Consider the following 21,628-nt stretch of genomic DNA (forward strand, 5'->3'; position numbering starts at 1 on the left):
GAGTCCTTGGCGCTATGAGACAGCAGTGCTAACCACTGTGCCGCCCTGACCACTGTGCCACCATGCTGCCTGGGTGCACTGGTTTCCTCCCAGCCTCATAGAAGGCAGGCTTCCATGAGTGACTCAGTATGAAGATTGCAGGCAGGCTGTTGGCCTCATTCTGGATCCCCATCTAACCATCTAAGCTAACTGACACCAAACTGAGGAGTGGTGACACATGGCAGTCAGAGACATGGCTTCTTCTAAATGCCCCCTCTCTCCCATTTTCTGCATTGCAAAAGAGGACAACTCGATACCCATTTGCTGCAGGAATTTCTCTGTGGTAGCATGGTCCTGTTCAGGGTGTGGTTCCTGAGGGCCATGTGATGGGCTGGACCCGATGGAGTGTCGAGGCGGGAAGCTAAGCCAATTGAATGCCAGGGTGCGTACCCTAGGTCGGGAAGGATCAGCAGTTGGAGCCGGTAAGGAGTTGCGTAGAGACTCATCATTATTCTGTCTAAACATATTTGTATATATAGTTAATCATTGCTTTAGCAATAAAGCCTTTTGTTCTTAACCCTCGTTGATTTGTTCCAATTTCCATCTTGGTTGGCTAAGTGCTGACATCTTCTTCTCTCAGGTTGTTAAGGCTTTTGGAGCATTTATAGTGAAGCTGTGTCTCTTTCTGCTTCTTGTTGACACCACTAAAAACCAGTTTAGGGAAGAGAGTCACCTATCACATAGCGTTGGGCTAGTTTGAAAAAGTAGTCAGAATACTTGATTCTTTATTAAATGCAGCCCACGAAACAATTTATTTGTTTATGCAACCAAGAACGATTTTGTTTTGTAACATTGGAGAGAATATCACCCACTGATTGAGATGCATATTGACTGCATTTAAGGAATTTGGTATGGTGGCTCACAGCGCCAGAGACCTGGGTTCAACTCCAGCCTTGGGTAAATGTCTGTATGGAGTCTGCACATTCTCCCAGTGTCTGTGTGGGTTTCCTCCAGGTGGTCCGGTTTCCTCCCAAAGATGACTGAGTTAGGTGGATTGGCTATGCTAAATTGATCAGTTTTACATTGATTATGTTATTATTTCCTTTCATTATCACCACTAAAAAGGCATGTCCAATTAGACAGTGATTGGCGCATCTATTTTCTTATTAACAGGTTCATTGCTCTTAGCACTGTAACTTATTTCCAATCTCCTCATTTTGATGAATGTGAACACTAAAATGTTGGAATGCTGAAGTCTTTGCCCTATCTGATTATCAGCAATCTCAGTTAGACATTCCCAGGTAGAATATTCAGAAGGTTAACCTAACCATGAGACAATAAGATATAGGAACAAAATTAGGCCATTCAGCCCATCAAGTCTGCTCTGTCACTCAATCACAGCTGATAGTTTTCTCAACCTCATTCTCCCACCTTTTTCCCATAATCTTTGATTCCCTTACCAATCAAGAAGCTATCTATCTTTGTCCTTAAATGACCTGGCCTTCACAGTCTCTGTGGCCATAAGTTCCATTGATTCACCAGCCTCTACTGGAGAAATTCTTCCTCATTTCCTCATTTTAAAGAGTCATCCCTTTACTCTGAGGCTGTGCCCTTGGGTTCTGGCCTTTCTCACTAATGGAAACGTCTTCCCCACGTCCGCTGTACCCAGGCCTTTCAGTATCCTGTAAGTTTCAATGAGATTCCCTCCTCATCCTTCCAAATTCCATCGAGTACAGGCCCAGATTCCTCAAATGCCCCTCATACATCAAGCTTTTCATTCCTGGGATCATTCTCCTGAACCTCCTCCGAACCCTTTCCAAGGCCAGCACATCCTTCCTTAGAGATAGACCCCAAAATTGCTCGCAATATTCCACATGTGGTCTGGCCAGAGCCTTACAGAGTCTTAGCAGCACATCTTTGCTATTGTATTCTAGTTCTCTTGAAATTAGTACCAACATTGCATTTGTCTTGCTAAGTACCAAGTCAACCTGCAAGTTAACCTGAAGAGAATCTTAAAAATCTTCAAACCGAGCTGGAGTCTGACTAGTTTGCCATGTATTAGCATCTTTGTCAACATCCTGGTTTTCTATTGATCAAGCAACAAAATGTTATCTCCATCTGAATCATAGCCATTGACAGCAGGAACTGAATTTATCCTTGGTCTAATTTTGGCCAAATGAGGCCAGATTTTGATTATCACTGGGGGATCAGGGCATGTGAGGCATGGTGAAGAGATCTTTTACATTACGGCATGGGCCTACTTTGGTGCCCACAATATCCTGGGCTTCCCCAAATGAACATTCACCAGAAACAGTTAAAGAGCAAACTGAGATAGTGGGGCAAACTCTTTGGGCCCCTCCTTCATTCTTTCATGCATTCACACCCAAACTCAAGAAAGGACGAAAGGCTGGTAATGGGGTTAAACGTTAACTTTTCTTAGACTGAAGGGAGCGAGTGGAATGCAGGGTCGACCTGGTAATGCCATCTGATGATAATGGATACAATATCCTCTCCTTACCTTTGCAAAATGATCAATGGGTGTCAGGGCTGCTACTCTCCAACAGCTCCCATGATACTCTAGGCTAGCAGCTAGGAAGAAAGCAGACCCAGATTTCCACACAAAAAGCTGCAAGGGGTTAGGGCAGGGAATGTGGGATTTGCATCTGGAATCACTGGACAGGGGATTTTCTTAATACCCCATCAGTTTCTCCAGGGGACTTTATTAGGTCGAGTTTGCTATGTTGACATGAGAAGATCATGAGGGCCACTTCCTTCTTTTCCTTATTTTTTTAAAAAAAGAATGAAATAGATGATGAGACTCACCATTTTGAAGCCACCCCAGAAAAGTGCCCAAGATTTTAGATGAGAAAAGAAGATTCCCTTTAACCCTCATCCAGAATGCACCTGCTTCATTTAAGGGAGGGTGAGTGGACATGACCAGAATTGTACTCCATTCCTCCCAACTTTTACCGCAAAGTTCACTCAAATTCAGATGAAATTCAGGTGAATTCTACAGTAGTCAGCAGATCAACCAAGTTACTTCCCAGTTACTAGAGTTAACTGTTTGAAGTCAACTTCACGACTCCCAGAGTGGATTCAGTGCAGACTATTCTCTCCACACTATTGCTTCCTCTACCCTGCCCTAAAAAGATGCCCATATCTCAATCTCAGAAGAATAACCTAAGCAGCAACATGGCAAATTTCTCCATTTTGTACACTGTTTCAGTATGTTAAAGGTGACTGATAATAAATAAATTTACTTTGCATGGTTTACCCTATTGATAGGTTTTAATATGTAAATAACTGAACAGTAATCAGTAGCGAGGGTAACTTAAAGAACTCTCGCTTAATTCTCCATATTAAAATCCAACAGGAAAATATTACTTCAACAGACATGAGACAAGGCAGCATACGCTCCAGTATTCTAACCTCTTCCAGCTTTGTTGCAGTGTCATTGAACTGAAACATCAATTCTGACCGGAATTTTCCAGACGTTCCCACCAGCAGGATCTTCCAGTCCTGCCAGCACTGAACTCCCTGCGTTGGGTTTCCCACCGGGAGGGGTGCATAGAAGCCCATTTGACAGTTGCAGGGCTTTCTGATCCCTCTGTCTGCAAATGGTGGGCTGCGTCCACTGCCGTGTAATACCTCATGGGGGCATATGGAAAATCCCACCCTATGTTTCTCTCTCGACAGATACTGTCTAATCTGTCGAGCGTTTCCAGCATTTTCCGCTTGTAGTTCGGGGTTCTGCCTGATTTGTGGTTCATGATCCAAGCTGATAATTTATTAAATTAAACTTCTGGGTGAGAAATTGGGATATTTTTCACCCACTTTTTGGAGACCATAAATGGCCTTAAACCTCCAAAGTGTAATAGGAACGTAGGAACAGGAGTCGGCCACCCAGTCCATTCAGCGTGTTCTGCTATTTAATGAGATCACGGCAGACTGGTGGCCTAACTCCATTTACCTGCCTTTGACTCATACCCCTTAATACCTTTGCTTAACAAAAATTCAACTTGCTCAGACTTAAAATTAGCAAATAATCTAGTATCAAGTGTGGAAGAGAGTTCAAACCTCTACCACACATTGTGTGTAGAAGTGTTTCCTAACATCTCTCCCGAATAGTCTGGCCCTAATTTTAATGCCCCCTTGTTCTAGAACCTCCAACCAGTGAAAATAGTTTAATTTTATCTACCCTGAATTTTCCTGTTGGTATCTTGAAGATGTCGATCAAATCATCCCTTAACCTTCTAAATTCTAGAGAAATCAGGTCTAATTTGTATAATCTCTCCTCATTATTAAACCACTGAAGTCCAGGTATGATTCTTGTAAACCTACACTACTTCCAACGCCAATATATCCTTCCAATTGTGTGGTGCCCAGATCTGCTCATCGTACTATAAGTGGGGTCTATCCAGGGTTTTGTATAGCTGCAACATATTTAGCTGGATTTTATGGTCTCATTCAGGTGAGACCAGAAATACCTGCCCGAGGTCAACAGAAGTTTCTGTTGGTGGACCCTCGTCTGCACCAATTCCGTGGTGGGTGAGATAGTAGAGTTCTGGCCATAACTTCAGCATCTTTATACTCCAGTCCTCCAGATATAAAGACCAGCATCCATTAGCATTCTTGATTATTTTCTGCACCAGAACATCACATTTTAAAGATCTATGCACCTGGACTCCCAAATCTCTTTGGACAGCTGCTGTATTTAACTTCATACCATCTAGAAAGTACTCTGATCTATCCTTTCTCGGTCCAAAATTAATAGCTTCACACTTGCTTAGATTGAAATCCATCTGCCACTGTGTTTCCATTCACCCAGTCTATCAATATCCCTTTGTAAGTTTATGCTTTCATCGAACACTGGCTACAATGCCGCCTAACTTTGTGTCATCAGCAAATTTAGATATATGTCTTTCTATGAAATGGCCGTGGTAATTTTTTAACATTAATATTGAGATGACTGCAGATCTTTATCACTGCAGAAGATACTTTTACTAAAATATAGCTTGCACTGTGGGCAGAGTTGGTGATGGAGAAGTATTCTGAAAATTGTATTTTTGAGGCAAATCAGCCAATTTGCAGTATTCAGTTCCATTTACATAGATATTTTCCTGTCCCCTTTTATTACCCCTTGTCAGTCGCAGCTACAGTGTTGGGGGGCTGATTGATGAGGATTCCTGGCTGTTTGTTACAGTTTACTCCTCCTAATTCGAAGTTGCTTAATTTGAGTTATCTATCAATTTAAATAGTTTACCCACAAAGATCTCTTTTTGTGCCATTAATTTTCAGTTGTTTGATTTGCATTGCCAGATAATTTCATTTATTTTCCCAAGCACAAACTCTCTTTGAATTGGCAGAAGTAAGCCTTGCTCTTAATGCGACAGAGCTAACAAACTCCAGCTCAGTCATTGTGCACCGGTCTACCATTTACCACATGAAAGAGTGCAAGTCCACGTCTCAGACACCATGCAACTCACGCACATGTTGAAATTATTTAATTATATTTTAACTGACCCAAAATGACAAAGTTTCCTCAAACTTTATCATTGTCAACCTCTAAAAAAGATTGCACTCTGGATTGGAATTTAATTTAATGATGTAAAATCAGATCAGCAGTCCATTTTTGATTTGATTTGATTTATTATTGTCACATGTATAAAAATACAGTGAAAAGTATTGTTTCTTGCGCTATACAGACAAAGCTCTTTTTTAAAATTAATTTGTGGGACATTGGCGTCGCTGGCTGACCAGCATTTATCACCCATCCCTAGTTGCCCTTGAAGCCGAGTGGCTTGCTACGCCATTTCACAGGGCAGCTGAGAGTCAACCGTATTGCTATGGCTCTGGAGTCACATATAAGCCAGACCAGGTAAAGATGGCAAATTTCCTTCTCCACAGGACATTAGTCTGAACCAGATGGGTTTTTCTGACAATGGTTTCATAGCGCACAAGAAGTGTTCATAGAATACATAGCAGAGAAGGAAAGGAGATGGTACAGTACGTAGTATTAAAAGAATTACAGTCTCAAAAGCATAGAACGAGAGTCAAAGATAGAATTAGAGGCCATGCTGGGGCAGGTTACAAAAAGTCATCTTTCTCCGATGCCACCTTCAATCTTACTTCACTCCCCAATGCCATCAACAGAAAGAAAAATCTGGAGAGATATAAAATCGGGTCTTGACTCACTAACAACCATTCTCCACTATCGCACCAAGTCAAGATCCACTTTACTGAAATGGGAAGAAATTCTCTGGCTGCTCTTCACCATGACGTCAAATTGTAACTATTGCTACATCTAAGAAATTTGTTTCCAAGGCTAGGGTGCTTGTGGTCAACCTGACCCATCACTAGCACAATTTGTAAAGTCACAGGAAACATGTGAGCAATTTCCTGATAGTCCCAGGCTATGGTTGATGTTAACTGCCGCTGGTTGGTTTAATTTACGTTCTAATTACTGGTGTGGTACTTGTTCCCCGATGAGGCATTTGAACATAGAAGATAGAACAGGACAGAACAGGAGCAGCCCTTTGGCCCACAATGTTGTGCCAAACAAGACACCCAATTAAACTAATCTCTTCTGCCTGCCCATATCCCTCTATCCCTTGCATATTCAAATTCTTATCTAAAAGCCCCTTAAATACCCCTATTATATCTGGCTGCACCACCACCCCTGGCAGTGCGTTTCAGATACTTACCACTCTCTGTGTAAAAAAACTTGCCTCTCACATCTCCTTTGAACTTTCCCCCTCTCACCTTAAGAGCGAGCTCCCTAATATTAGACATTTCAACTCTGGGAAAAAGATTCTGGTTGTCAAACCTATCTATACCTCTCATAATTTTATAGATTTCCATCAGATCTCAGCCTCCACCGCTCCAGAGAAAACAATCGTCATTTGTCCAGCCTCTCCTAAAAGCACATACCCTTTAATCCAGGCAGCATCTTGGTAAACCTCTTCTGTACCCTTTCCGAAGCCTCTACATCTTTCCTGTAATGTAGTGACCAGAACTGAAAGCAACATTCTAAGTATGGCCAACTAAAGTTTTATAAAGCTGCAACATGACATCCTGACTTTCATACACAGTGCCCTGGTCAATAGAGGCAAGCATGCCATCTGCCTTTTTTTACCACCCTATCTGCTTGTGTGGCCTCTTTCAGGGAGCTATGGAGTTGAACCCTAAGATCCCTCTGTACCTCAATGCCATTAACTATATACTTACCCTTAACATTTGATCTCCCAAAGTGCAGCACCTCTCACTTGCCCGGATTAAATTCCATTCTGAAATGGTCACCATCAAGTGCTCTGCCCGAAGGCAGGCCCCTGGCTCACTGACCTCTCCATGACTCTCTGTCCTGTGCCAGTCTTTTCATTTCCTGGCAACATCCCTTCGATTTTCAAGCCATCTGGCACTTGTATTCCCTTCCTTCCTCTTTCTCTGTTTTCTTGAAATCCTCCGTCCGTAATGTCATTTACTAGTCCGTCTCCTCTTGAGATGTGCCTCGCCCCGTTCTCTCCATCTGCTTCTAATTATGTTCAGCAAGTTTCTTAGCTCGCTCACTCTCCTCAGCACTCTATCACTTGTGACCTTTTCTTGATAGCTGATCCCTTCCCTTCTCCTCCAAACCCACATTTCAAAGCTTCTTTAGCAAGTTGTTCTTCCTTTTCTGTAAGATCCAAGTCTTACATTCACACAAGTCAACACTCCAGATCTAGCTCTTTGCAAGCTGCTTCTTGAGCTGTTTATTTGGCTTTCCAGCCTGCAACTGTCTCTTACAAAATACCGTCTTTCTCATTGCTACCCTTCTTGTTTCCTTGATGCACCTTCCATCTGCAGCTATTATGCCTCCTAAGTGCTTAAATTCTTGCAGCTGTTCTAATTCTTTTCCTTCTCTGAATATATGAATATTTCTTGGTAATTTTGAGACATGTTTTATAATGTTCACTAAATTTTATGAGTAGGCTTACTTTAACACTGCAATGAAGTTACTGTGAAAATCCCCCAATCGCCACACTTCGGCACCTATTCTGGTGAGACATACAGACACACACAGATCCGCAGATAAGCACACACAGACACACACGTAGACATACAGACACACAGACACACACACACGCAGGCACATGTAGATATACAGAGACACACACGTGCCGATACACACACACACACACACGTACACATACAGGCATATAGACAGACAGACACACACGTAGACATACATACACACGTAGACCCACAGACAAGCACACACAGGCACACACGTAGACATACAGACACACATGGATATACACACGCAGGCACACGTAGATATACAGAGACACACACATGTGTGCAGATGCACACACGCATGTCCACATACAGACATATAGACAGACACACACACACATGTAGATCCACAGACAAACATACACAGACACACATATAGACATACAGACAGACAGACACATGTAGGTACATATAGATATACAGACACATATGCACAGATGTGCAGATACACATACTTACACACAAACACAAACACACACACACACACACATAGATATACAGACATACACAGACAAACAAATACACAATGCTTGATGTGAGGAGACATAACCGCCCCCTGCTCCTAATACACAAGCAGTTCCCACTAAAAATCTGAGTGCTGCAATGGAAGTTCAGAAAGATATTACTGTGGCTCAGCATATCAATACTCTAAGAGGACCTACAGTGTTTTATAGCAATCCAACAAACTGTCTTCTAACCCAGAATATGAGGGTCACTGAGACAGCAGCCCATAGGAGTGGCAGCGGCTCTGTGGAGTATGGGCTTGATATCTCTGTTGGTAGCATTCATTCTGTTAGTCCTCCCACTCTGGCAATGCCCTTGTTGTTGTCAGAGAGCCAGCTCAGACAATGCTACCCATGCAGAGATGATACAGGCTGAACCAGGCCAGGGCCACTTCAGCTCACCCTCCAAGACCATCGACTGTTCCTCTGCTGACAGTCAGCAGTCTTCTGCCAGCAATGCTGCAGCAACTGATTTTCTTTGTTGCCAGTTGGGAGACACAGGATAGAATCATAGAAACCCTACAGTGCAGAAAGAGGTCATTCGGCCCATCAAGTCTGAACCAACTCTCCAACAGAGCATCTAACCCATAGCCACACCCCACCTGATCCCTGTAAGTCTGTATATTTACCTGCTAATCCCCTTAACCTTGGGACAATTTAGCATGGCCAATCCACTTCACCCGCACATCTTTGGACTGTGGGATAAAATTGAAGCACCCGGAGGAAACCCACACAGACACGGGGAGAACATGCAGACTCCACACAGACAGTGACCCAAGCTGGGAATTGAACCCGGGTTCCTGGCGCTGTGAGGAAGAAATGCTAACCACTATGCTACCGTGCCGCCCATAGATCTGCAATGGAGGGTGGAAGAAGATTCAGCAGGATCTTTAAGAGGGGTTTGAATCTCTCTTTAAAAAGGAAAAATTTGCAGGGTGGCATGGTGGCAAAGAGGTTAGCAATGCTGCCTCACAGTACCAGGGACCTGGGTTCAATTCCGACTTGGGTCACTGTTTGTGTGGAGTTTGCACATCCTCCCCGTGTCTGCGTGGGTTTCCTCCAGGGGCTCCGGTTTCCTCCGACAGTCCAATATGTGTGGGTTAGGCTGATTGGCTGGGCTAAATTGCCCCTTTGTGTCAGGGGGATTAAAAGGGTAAATATGTGGGGCTACAGGGATAGGGGCTGGGTGGGACTGCGGTTGGTGGAGACGTGATGGGCCAAATGGCCTCCTTCTGCACTATAGGGATTCTATGATTCTAATGGAGAAAGTGCGAGTTGGTATCTCTTTCAGAGAGCTGAGATAGCCATGAAGGGCCAAATAACCTCGGTGGTGAATGATACCATGAAGAGTGAGAATAGCCAGCAATGGAATTGTTTAAAGACCCTTCCCTGTGCTGAATTTGCCATCTGGAATGGCACAGATCGTAACCCTAGGCCATGATTTGGCCATGCTAAAGGGAAAATACCGTTCTGCAATTGTTGTTTGGGATAAGATTTCTTTTCCAAGTTGTCCTTCAAGCACAATTTACGTTTACAATTTAATTTTCTCTAATTTTCTGCTGCTTTTTGTATTTTGCAATATTTCCCTGCCAATATTTTTCTGCGTCAGTCCTGCTTCCCAGTTAAGCAGGATCACAGGATTCCTCAGAGAATCTCCGATCGCACTGCATGATTTAGATAAGGAAGATAATTCCAGGAGGGGACCAAACGTCTTCAATGGAACATTTATTTGACAAATGAATCAGTGAAAACAAAATGTAAGATGTGAAGTACGGTTCCTGAGAGGAGAGGACAGTGTGTTAATGAGAGATGAGTAGAAATTGGCAGGGGTATTTAACATGCATTTCAATTCTGTGTTCACAAAAGACAAGGGCACCTACATTCATTCTAGCTTTCCTTCTAGAGATGCAGTGTAGACATGACAGCAGAACTGAAGCAGCTGGAGTGGCATACCTAAATGCATCTCCTACATGCATCCAAAGATTGGGGGTGCGTTGGCACGCTGGTTAGCACTGCTGCCTCACAGCACCAGGGATCCGGGTTCAATTCCAGCCTTGGGTCACTGTCTGTGCGCAGTTTGCACATTTTCCCCATGTCTGCGTGGGTTTCCTCCAGGTGCTCGGATATCCTCTCACACTCCAAAGATGTGCGGGTTAGGCTGATTGGGCAAGCTAAATAGATGCTTAGGGCAGGATTTTCCTATCCTGCCCACTAAGGGAATCATAGTGATGGGGGCGGAGGGGCAGACCATGCAAAAGTCTATTGACCTCGGGAGGGATTTTTCAGTCTTGGAGTGGGCATGGCCAGAAATTCCCATTCTTATCATAGAATCCTACAGTGCAGAAGGAGGCCACTTGGCCCATTGGGTCTGCACCAACCACAATCCCACCCAGCCTCTATAGTTAATCCTATGGGGTGGCACAGCAGCACAGTGGTTAGCACTGCTGCTTCACAGCTCCAGGGTCCTGGGTTCGATTCCCAGCTCGAGTCACTGTCTGTGTGGAGTTTGCACATTCTCCTCTGCTTGGGTTTCCTCCGTGTACTCCGGTTTCCTCCCACAGTCCAAAGATGCGCGGATTAGGTTGATTGGCCATGCTAAGAAATTGCCCCTTAGTGTCCAGGGATGTGTAGGTTAGAGGGATTAGTGGGTATAATATGTTGTGATATGGGGATAGGGCCTGGGTGGGATTGTGTTCAGTGCAGACTCGATGGGCCAAATGGCCTCTTTCTGCACTGTAAGATTCTATAATGTCAGGGCGATTAGCGAGGTAAAGTGTTCTGAGCATTGGGCCTGGGTAAGGCTGTTGTTCGTGCAAACTCGATGGGCCAAATGGCCTCCTTCTGCAATATAGGATTCTATGATTAAGAGGTTGAATGAGTGAGATCATGGTGTCACAGATGCCAAGAGACTGTTGCAGTAGGCCGGCAGTAAAATTGACAATGGCTGAGCAGGGAATGCTTTCCTCATTTATTCCTGAAAGGCAAGTATTGGGAAGTAAGATGGGCCCTTTCCTGGAGCTATTTAAAGGGCCACTCAACATGTTGCAAATAGGTTGCTTTCAACTCTTTCGTGCTCTGTTGGTGGAAACATTGTGGCGAGATGCTGGAAGAGTTTGAAAATCTCTGCTGATTACAGAGGGGCAGAAAATGACATTAACTTGTAGTTGTGGGGACGTTAGTTAAAGTGTCACTTGCTCTGAAGCATGATCAAGAAATGCAGAGGAAGTGACAGAATAGAAGATCAGTGTATTACTTAAAGAAGAATTGAAAAGCAGTATATTATTTAAATAGGGAGAGGCTGCCAAACTCTACGGTGCAGAGGGATCTGGATGTCCTGGTACACAAGTCTCAAAGAGTTAGTGTGTCAGCACAGCAAATGGTCCAGAAGGCGAATGGAATGTTGGAACTTATTACAAAAGGCATTGAGAATAGAAATAGGCAAGTGGCACTACAGCTGTAGAGAACATTAATGAGAGAATATCTGGGTTGATTGTGTCAAATAGCCTATTTATCTATTGGCATTTCCATGTCCTTCAGTGATGTCCAGGGTAATTTGTGTGCAACTTGGACCACACTTCCTACGTAGCTGGGCACATCAGGGAAAATCCATCTTCATCGCTTAGCTTCACTTGGCTTCACAAGAATGGTTGTCACAGCTGTTCCACCTGCTTCAGAATAAGGTGCAGACAGCTTTCCAAAGATGACTGGTTCTTCCTGTAAGTATGAAGGTTATTGTAGCATTGAAGCTTTTTGTTTTGGGATCTTTCCAAGCCACTGCAGAGCACATCTGGAACATCAGGCAATCAACAGCGCATAATATATTGAGCACGCGACAAGCAGCTTGTTTGCAAGGGCAATAGCCTTGTCATTTTTCCCTTCGGAAAGGAAGCATCAATTAGACAGGGCATGGGGTTTTCACTGAGTTGCAGACAATGTTCCCTGCAAAATTCTGTTGTGCATTTTCAATGCTTGGTGCCTTCAAATATTTATTCCACTGTTGTGCACGTGTGGTATTTAACACAATGGGAATTGCATGGTGCCTTCCAGTCTGCTGTATGGTCACACATGCAACTTAGTGGGAACATTGCTGAGTAAATGCATAAGGTAACTTTCATGAGAACCTTTGGGCTCCCCATATCAGCTCCATACTTTACATAAACAGGAAAGGGTCTGCATTCATTACTGTTCAGGACTGTTCACATGGTACCGAACCACTAAAACATAAGGGCCTGGTTAGCACTGCTGCCTCACAGCACCAGGGACCTGGGTTGTATTCCCGGCTTAGGTCACTGTCTGTGTGGAGTCTGCATGTTCTCCCCGTGTCTGTGTGGGTTTCCTCCGGGTACTCTGATTTCCTCCCACACTCCAAAGATGTGCCGGTTAGGTGCATTGGCTATGCTAAATTCTCCCTCAGTTACCCGAACAGGTGCCGGAGTGTGGCAACTAGGGGATTTTCAAAGTAATTTCATTGCTGTGTTGATGTAAGCCTACTTGTGACTTAAAAATAAACTTTAACTTGCCACATTCACCTGCAGGAAGAAACTATGAAACAACAAAAGTGTGCATACAAAAGAGCAATGGTTGTGCACAGAGTTTTAAATTGTACTTTACTGAAGGTGCAAAAGTTCATAGCTTGGTTTGTGCTACTTTGGATTGACTCAGTGGAAAAAAATGAGCAAAGGTTTCCTGCTAAAACCAAAGAAACCATCTTTATTTTCAAGAAGAAACTCGGATGACTGCATTGATTCAGTTGGTGACCAAGTCTCCATATGACTTGCACCTTTCATAGAAGGTGTTTGCAGGTCCCTCCTTGCACATGTGGAGTGACCCTGCCTTCTGTACAACTTGGGTTACATTAACTACACTTTTGCCATTTTCCCAAAATTAGCCCATACCACGGTCCCACTGGCTCTGACCACACTCTAAGCTGGACTTATATAGTCCATATTCATTTGCATAAAATTCTTGCACATGGCATGGATTGGCAATCTTCATTTCACAATCTCAACATGATTTAAGCCCTGGATTTGGAGCTTAAAAAATTGATATATGGGATGATTCTCTCAGTCTGCCAGGAAACATAAGTGGAGCCACTGCTCCAAGCATCTCCAGGACCAAGATTTCCTGTGCGGAAATTTGTCTTTGCATTTCATTAATGTCTCCCTCCCATCCCTCCTGCCCCTGCACCCTCTTCCCCCGCACCCCACGACTAGGAGTGTTTCACTCTAGTGGGGTCAGCAATGGCTACCCACTAATAGGGAGCTGGCAGCCTGACCCTGCTGGAGTGAAGGGGGCCATGGAGGCCCCCAGGAGGTTGAGGGTAAGGGGACTGCCTTCTGTGCATTGCCAGTTGGCAGCGTCAGCCTGGTCCCCTAGCGCAGCCCAAGGGACAAAATGGCAATGCCCAAGGGGCACCTTGACACTGCCCACAGGGCATTGGGCAGTGCCAAGGGGGTGGGGCCTAATTTTCCAGCCTATCAATATCCTGCTGTAATTTCTGACAATGTTCATCGCTATCCGCAACTCCAGCAATCTTTGTGTCGTCCGCAAACTTACTAATCAGACATCTTCTTCCAAATCATTTGTATATATCACAAACATGAGGAAAAACATTTTTATGCAAGAGGTGATAGGTGTCTGGAATTCGCTGTCTGAGTTGGTGGTGGCGCCAGAGACACTGGTCCTGGATCTGCACCCTAAGTGCTGTAAGCTACAGGGCTATGGGCCAGAGGCAGGAAGGTGGGATTAGAAATGGTACCTGGGCGTCTTTGGGCTGGCATAGATAAGATGGGCCAAGTGGCCTCCTTCAGTGCTGTATCATTTCTATGGTTTGATGGAACTGGATGCAGCATCTGACCTGTTTCTATGTGACATTTTCTATGTAATTCTCTGCATGTATTAAAACATTAATCAGAAGGCGAAAATATTTCCCCTATTGTGGAATATTCCTATCAGAATGAGAGAGATGAAGATGTCCTCAGTGATGTTTCAGCAACTGAATTATTGCACTTTTATGAGATTCCCCTGCAAGCAACGCTGAGACGTTTGTTTATCCATTTAGTTTAAACGGGTTAATAAAAGCTTTAAACAGTGTTCAAATAGCACAGACACATCTTACATGGGCTTGAAGATTGCTGACAGCGATTTTGTCTCATTAGTTCCTTAGCAACAACATCTCAGTGGTCCGTCATTGTGGACAAGGTAATGGCCCAAACAGTTTAGTTCTTGCTGTTTACGCTTCTTGAAGTAATGAGCCCCTTTCAAACCAATGCAGCGTTTTTTTTTTAGGTGAAGTTAATCAATTTTGTGCTGTCAACGCCTCCTGAACATGCTTTGTGGTACACTTTGCGCAATTACATGTGTTCAGCACCAACTAGGGGCTGAAGGTCTCGAGCAGGAGGAAGCAGTTTCGCTGTCAACGTAGGTGTCCTTTCTCACAACAAAGAGAACCCATCTCAGTGGTGCTGCAGTAAAACAGAACACAATTTACCAAGATGAGCTTCAAAGCTGCAACAAGCTGGATTAGTCTGAGCCACAGCATCCCTTTAAAAAAAAACTAGCTGCTTTCAGAAATTCAGACGTTAATTGGGTCTCTCAGCACCATGTCCACAGTTGGATTCAAGCCTAATTTTCTAGCTGTCAGCATCCTGCACACTGCACACAGTAGGGCAGAGAATTAATGTGCCTGTAAACATTTTATACTGTGTCCCTGCATTACTTCACTTTCTGCAAAGAGGAGAGGTTCTTTACAACAAGCGGAATAAGCACATTTTAGTTACAGGGCCAACTTTTCTATAGGTGTTCGACAATTTTTGACAAAAACAGAGTATTACTTCTTCATTCATTTTCTTTTTAAACAGCCCCTACTCCTTTCAAGATGGGCGGCATGGTGGCACAGTGGTTAGCACTGGCTGTCTCACTGTGCCAGGGACTTGGGTTCAATTCCAGACTGTCTGTGTGGAGCTTGCACTTTCTCCCCATGTCTGCATGGGTTTCCCCCAGGTGCTCTGGTTTCCTCCCACACTTCAAAGATATGCGGGTTAGGTTGATTGGCCATGCTCAACTGACTCTTTGGAGGGGTTTTCCCGTCCCGCCCGCAGGGGCGGGGGGCAGACTATTCAAATGTCCACTGCGCATGGGCTTTTTTGGGGTGAGCGTGGCTGAAAAATCCCACCCTTAGGTGTCAAAAGCATTAGTGGAGTAAATACATTGGGTTATGGGGATAGGGCCAGAGTGAAACTGTTGTTGGTACAGGCTGGATGGGCTGAATGGTCTCCTTCTGCACAGTAGGGATTCTATGAATTCCATAAAGACATCTTGGACAACTAGTAGGCTTCAATTCATCTTGTATCTCCTGAATATCTTGATACGTGATTGTCAAATCATGAAAGATTTGGATGAGCAATGGCTAAATAATTGTTCTATATTTGGTGTTGGCTAGGTAGCAAAAATAAAAAAAAGACGGCAGTAACTTGCATTGCACTTTCTTCAGCAATCACCAGAAACCTTAGCCAGCTAGCTTTCTGAACTAGAGATAATGCTTGCGTAGATGTAGCACTGAGTCATTCTTAATAACACTCAACAAAGCGCCAGCTGTCAAATTTGATCACCGTTCAAGGTCTATCTATCCAAGCGGCTTTTCACTCGGTATCCTGAAAGAAATATCCAGCACCAAATTTAGATGCATGACCAGCCTAATTGGGTAAGTCTTGAACAAAATTGCCTGATTCAGGCTGCTGGCCCAGTCACTAATCATCGGCTCCAGAATTCATCTGGGTTGAGATTAAGATGATAACCAGTGCTGCAGTGTGTCACCCCACTTCCAAACAACTACACAGCCCCCTCATCTGTGTAGATCAATGAATGGAATGTATTGCTGGCCAAATAAAGGAAAGAATTTCATCGATTGTAGAAAGGCAGCATCACACAGTACAGACACAGCCTTTTGGCTCACGCAGTTGGTACAGGCTCATTGAAAGATCTGCCGATCAGTCTAACTCTCCATCCCCTTTTCAGAAAACTCTGCACATTTCTCCTCTTCAGGTATTGATCCGATCTATTTTTCACAGTTACCATAGAACCGACTTCCATCGTTTCCCAATGGTGTCGAATGGTGACCGATTCCCTTGTCTTTGAAAGCAGCACTTGGAGCCAGAATTCTTAAGATTTTCATTTTTCATCGGATGGACAGCAAGAAAGAACATCATGAAAGAGGGAGAGAGAGAGAGAGAGAAAACTCCGTCGGGGGACAGCTCCATTAGAGGGACAGCTCCATCAGGGGGACAGTTCCATTAGAGGGACGGCTCCATTAGACTGATGGTTCCTTCAGGGGGACAGCTCCATCAGGGGGACAGCTCCATCTGAGGGACTGTTCCATCTGGTGGACAGCTCCATCGGGGGGACAGCTCCATCAAGGGGACAGCTCCATTAGGGGGACAGCTACATCAGGGGGACAGCTCCACCTGAGGGACAGTTCCATCCGATGGGCAGCTCCATCGAGGGGACAGCTCCATCAAGGGGACAGCTCCATCAGGGGGATAGCTCCATCGGGGGGGACAGCTCAATCTGAGGGACAGTTCCATCCGATGGACAGCTCCATCGGGGGGACAGCTCCATCAAGGGGACAGCTCCATCAGGGGGATAGCTCCACTGGGGGGACAGCTCCATCTGAGGGACTGTTCCATCCGAGGGACAGCTCCATCCAAGGGACAGCTCCACACTGCAATCCCTACATAATAGATATGTGCAACATCGCAATCATAGCTAGCCTGACAGCTGCAGTAAGTTAGTTAGGAGAGGAAGCAGTGAGTCACAGTGCACAGGTGAGGATGAACATGGTGCTTACAGAATGTGCAAGCGTGCCTGATGCCAGCCTAAAATGCTGATTTGGTGAAAATGGCGTACCAATAAATTGGATCCTTGCCCCTTTTGATCTGCCTCAATATGACTGCAAGTGGACATCCTCTTTATTGTCTCATTGTCAACTCCTTTACTATAAAATAATTAAATGTTAAATCGGTCGTGTTGAGCTTTTATTTATGCCAGGGCTGGCAAACGCATAGTGGCATAGTGATTAGCACTGCTGCTTCACAGCATCGGGGACCTGTGTTCAATTCCTGGCTTGGTCACTGTCTATGTGGAGTTTGCACATTCTTGCCATGTCTGCGTGGGTTTCCTTGGGGTGTTCCGGTTTCCTCCCACAGTCCAAAAATGTACAGGTTTGGTTTGATTGGCCATGCTAAAATTGTCCCTTAGTGTCCTGAAGTGCGTAGGATAGAGGGATTAGTGGGTAAAATATGTAGGGATATGGGGGTAGGGCCTGGGTGGGATTGTGGTCGGTGCAGACTCAATGGGCCGAATGGCCTCTTTCTTTACTGTAGGGATTCTGTGAATTCTGAATGTAATGCTTTACTGGAGTGGTTAGCGTGTTCTATTCACTGCCTGAAAACCTGGTGCCTTCTGATTCAGTGCATTTTGCTAACCTTTAGTTCTCTTCGCTCCATGTACATCCATCTTGTTTGCACTTGCCATGAACTCCATTACTAAAATCTCACAATATTTGTATGGTTAGGTAGTGAAGTTGACTTGGGCAGTGCAATGGCACAGTGGTTAGCACTGCTATCTCATAACGCCAGGGACCAGCGTTTGATTCCTGGCTTGGGTCAATGACTATGTGGATTCTGCATGTTCTCCCCATGTCTGCACGGGTTTCCTTTGGGTTCTTCAGTTTCCTCTCACAGTCCAAAAGATACGCTGGTTAGATGCATTGGTCACGCTAAATTCCCCCTCAATGTAACGGAACAGGCGCCGGAGAGTGGCGACTAGGGGATTTTCACAGCAACTTCATTGCAGTATTAATGTAAGCCTATTTGAAACATTAATAAATCAACTTTAACCAATTGGCTGGTGATGCAGAGAGATGCCAACAGTACGGGTTCAACTTCCGTATTGGCTGATGACAATCCTGGGGGCCCTGCCTTCTCAACTTTGCCCCTCGTATGGTGGCCCTCAGGTTAAATCACCACCAGTCAGCTCTCCCCCTCAAAAGGGGACAGCAACCTATGGTCACCTGGGAATATGTCAACATTGCCTTTATAGAAACACGGCACGGTAGCACAGTGGTTAGCACTGCTGCTTCATAGCTCCAGGGTCCTGGGTTCGATTCCTGGCTTGGGTCACTGTGTGTGTGGAGTTTGCACATTCTCCTCATGTCTGCGTGGGTTTCCTCCAGGTACTCTGGTTTCCTCCCACAGTCCAAAGATGTGCGGGTTAGGTTGAGTGACCATGCTAAGAAATTGCCCCTTAGTGTCCAGGGTAGTGGAGGTTAGGGGGATTAGTGGATATAATATGTAGGGATATGGGGGTAGGGCCTGGGTGGGATTGTATCTGGTGCAGACTCGAAGGGCCTCTTTCTGCATTGTAGGGTTCTTTGGTTCTTCTCTTCTTTAACATGTAACTCACTTTACACGATTTCAGCCTGCATAATCTCATAGACTTTCTCTCCACAATCCACAATATCTTTCTGCTGAATTTACTTCCAACAGCTCTTGCTAAATTTCCTTTAAATACTCATTGATGTCATCTGTCAGGCTACTTTTTGTTAGCTTCTGTTAGCCTATGACACTACACAGCCTCAGGGAACTTCTTCTTGCTTGTTATCTCGATTTTCTTTATCCCAACTACCTTCAGATTCCAAATCTGCCAGTTGTTAATCCATTTGGGAACAGTTCTTTAAACATTTCTTAATCTCAATAACCCTATTGGGTATCTTCTTTCCAATATATGAATAATGTTGTTCCAAAAAGCTTCACTTCACGGCTGCAATTCTCCCATCCCAACCTGCAACTTTTCTGTTGGGATGCATGTCGCTGGCCTCGTTCCGAGATTTGCGTATGTGCTGGGAATGCATGCATATCTCCCAGAGCTGGCAAACAGTCACCAGTCAGATCACGCTGGAAACCGGCAGGAAGACAGGTAAGTCATTTGAATCCATTTTAAACGTATTTTAAATATGTTTTCAATGTAATTATTGGGAACTTTCCAGTCCCAATTGATCTCCCATCCCACCAGGAGTACTTCATTCCGGCGGGATTCTGGCAGGGTTCAGACTAGCTCCCCACATTCGGGGAATTAGCAGGAGATCCCACCAGAATGAAAGGAGGCAGGAATCAGGCCCCCCATGGTCAGGCAGTGGGGGGTGGTGCTCCCTGGGCATGGGCACCTGGCAGTGCCAGCCTGTGCCCCGGCACTGCCCAAGGGGCAAAGTGCCCATGCCCAGGGAGCACCTTGGCACTGTCCACTGAGCATTGGGCAGTGCCAAGGGCATGGGGCTATTGTGGGTGGGGCCTAAGGGCAATTGATGAGGGTGGGGGTGGGGGATCCCACTGCCAATCTACCTGCCAAACAGTCTGTGCTAGAGGGAGGCCAGCGATTGTTGTGGGCTGCCCGGGGGAGCCTGCCTGCGGGGGAGTCCGACCCCAGGGGGATCAGTGGAGGGGCACACACCTGACGAAGGAACAGTGTTTCCGAAAGCTTGTGGGTTTACTATCAAATAAACTGGTTGGACTTTAACCTGGTGTTGTGAGACTTCTTACTGTCCTCATTCTCTCCCCAGATCACCAAATTTCCCCTTTATTGGTTAAAGGATGTTTTAGCTGAGCAGTTAACCAGTTTACTTCAAAATGTATTGAATTATGTTCGAGGTTTATCGAATGAAATTAAATTTCAACAGCTGCCATGGTGGGTTTTGAACCCATACCTCCAGAGCAATAGCCTGGGGCTCTGGATTACCTGTCCAGTGACATTACCACTATGTCAACAGCAACACCCAACCAATCTGAGTTCTGCAGACACAGTCTCCATCAAGCTAACACGTTTTCAGAATTTCCTTAACTCTGCTCATGGTGGTCTTCATTGTGGAAATCTACCAGTGCTTTCGTCAAGTATTAGAAAAGCTGTAGCAACTGTGTATTTTCCTATTCCCGACTTCTGGATCTAGCCCCTGTCCGCTTCAGCCTGGTTGCACTTCACCACTGGTATATCTCAGCTCAAATGGCGCTATGCCTCTTTTTCTGGTTTCAATCAGCTTCAGTTTCCGCAGCAACCTGAAGTTTCCATTTCAATCTTTGTTTTAGTTTTTCTAAAAATCCTGCAGATTCACTTTCCCTTTCAGTTAGCTGAAGTTTCCATTTCCATTCCAGTGAGGGTCTATCCAAAAGAAAAATACCAGTTTGGCACCATAGTTCTTGTAGGCAAAGCCTTGGAAACTACAGATTTCATTAGAATAGAGATTATCGAGAAAAAAAACGGAGTTATTTCGGTCATTCAATAAGCTGTGACAATAGAGCCCTGCTTAAAGGCCACATCAATGTCACAATGAGCCAATGAAGGCCAAGAGTTTCTTGGACAAACAACGTAAAGAAATGGACCAACATGAGCTATCAGGACAGTTTGAGTCAGACTGATTGGCACCAACCACCAACAAGAAGGAGGAACCTAGGAAACAAAATGGCCCTAATATCAATCTCCAAGCTGAAACATCTTTTCTCTGTCTAGTGTATCTGAATACAAATGGGTTATAAGTAATATAATGAATGTTCATGGTTCTCATTAAACCTGAAAAAGACTTGAAAAACATGTGAGGTCAAGTTAGTTTATTTGTTGTACCTGTACTTTTTTAGTTATTTCTGGTATTGTGAGACCATGCTTTGGATCAAAAGTTGCTCTGTGAATTTATTGGCAGGAAAGCGCTCCTTCAAGGCAAATTCCAGTGACTTGGGATTGGATTGAAAGAGGGCGGCCCATTTGCATCACTGTACCTTCTACATTCCAAAAACCACTGGAATGGAGACAACCTGTGTGAAAAGTGCCCCAGCAACAATGGTTTTGGAAGAAGATGAATGGGGTCCATCTCCTATCCTATTAGCAATGCAGTCAACTTTTCACCTGGTACTCAACCAGTTGGAAACCAAACACTGGACATTACTTAGATAATGGGATTCTGATTAATTCCCAGCCATGATCTAATTAAATCACAATTGGAATACATTAGCCATGATCTTATTTGGATCACTGGGAGGTGAGAGAATGTCATG

This window comes from Carcharhinus amblyrhynchos, chromosome 20 (genome assembly GCF_965287045.1).
Source record: "Carcharhinus amblyrhynchos chromosome 20, sCarAmb.v2.hapA, whole genome shotgun sequence".
Taxonomy (NCBI): Eukaryota; Metazoa; Chordata; class Chondrichthyes; order Carcharhiniformes; family Carcharhinidae; genus Carcharhinus; species Carcharhinus amblyrhynchos.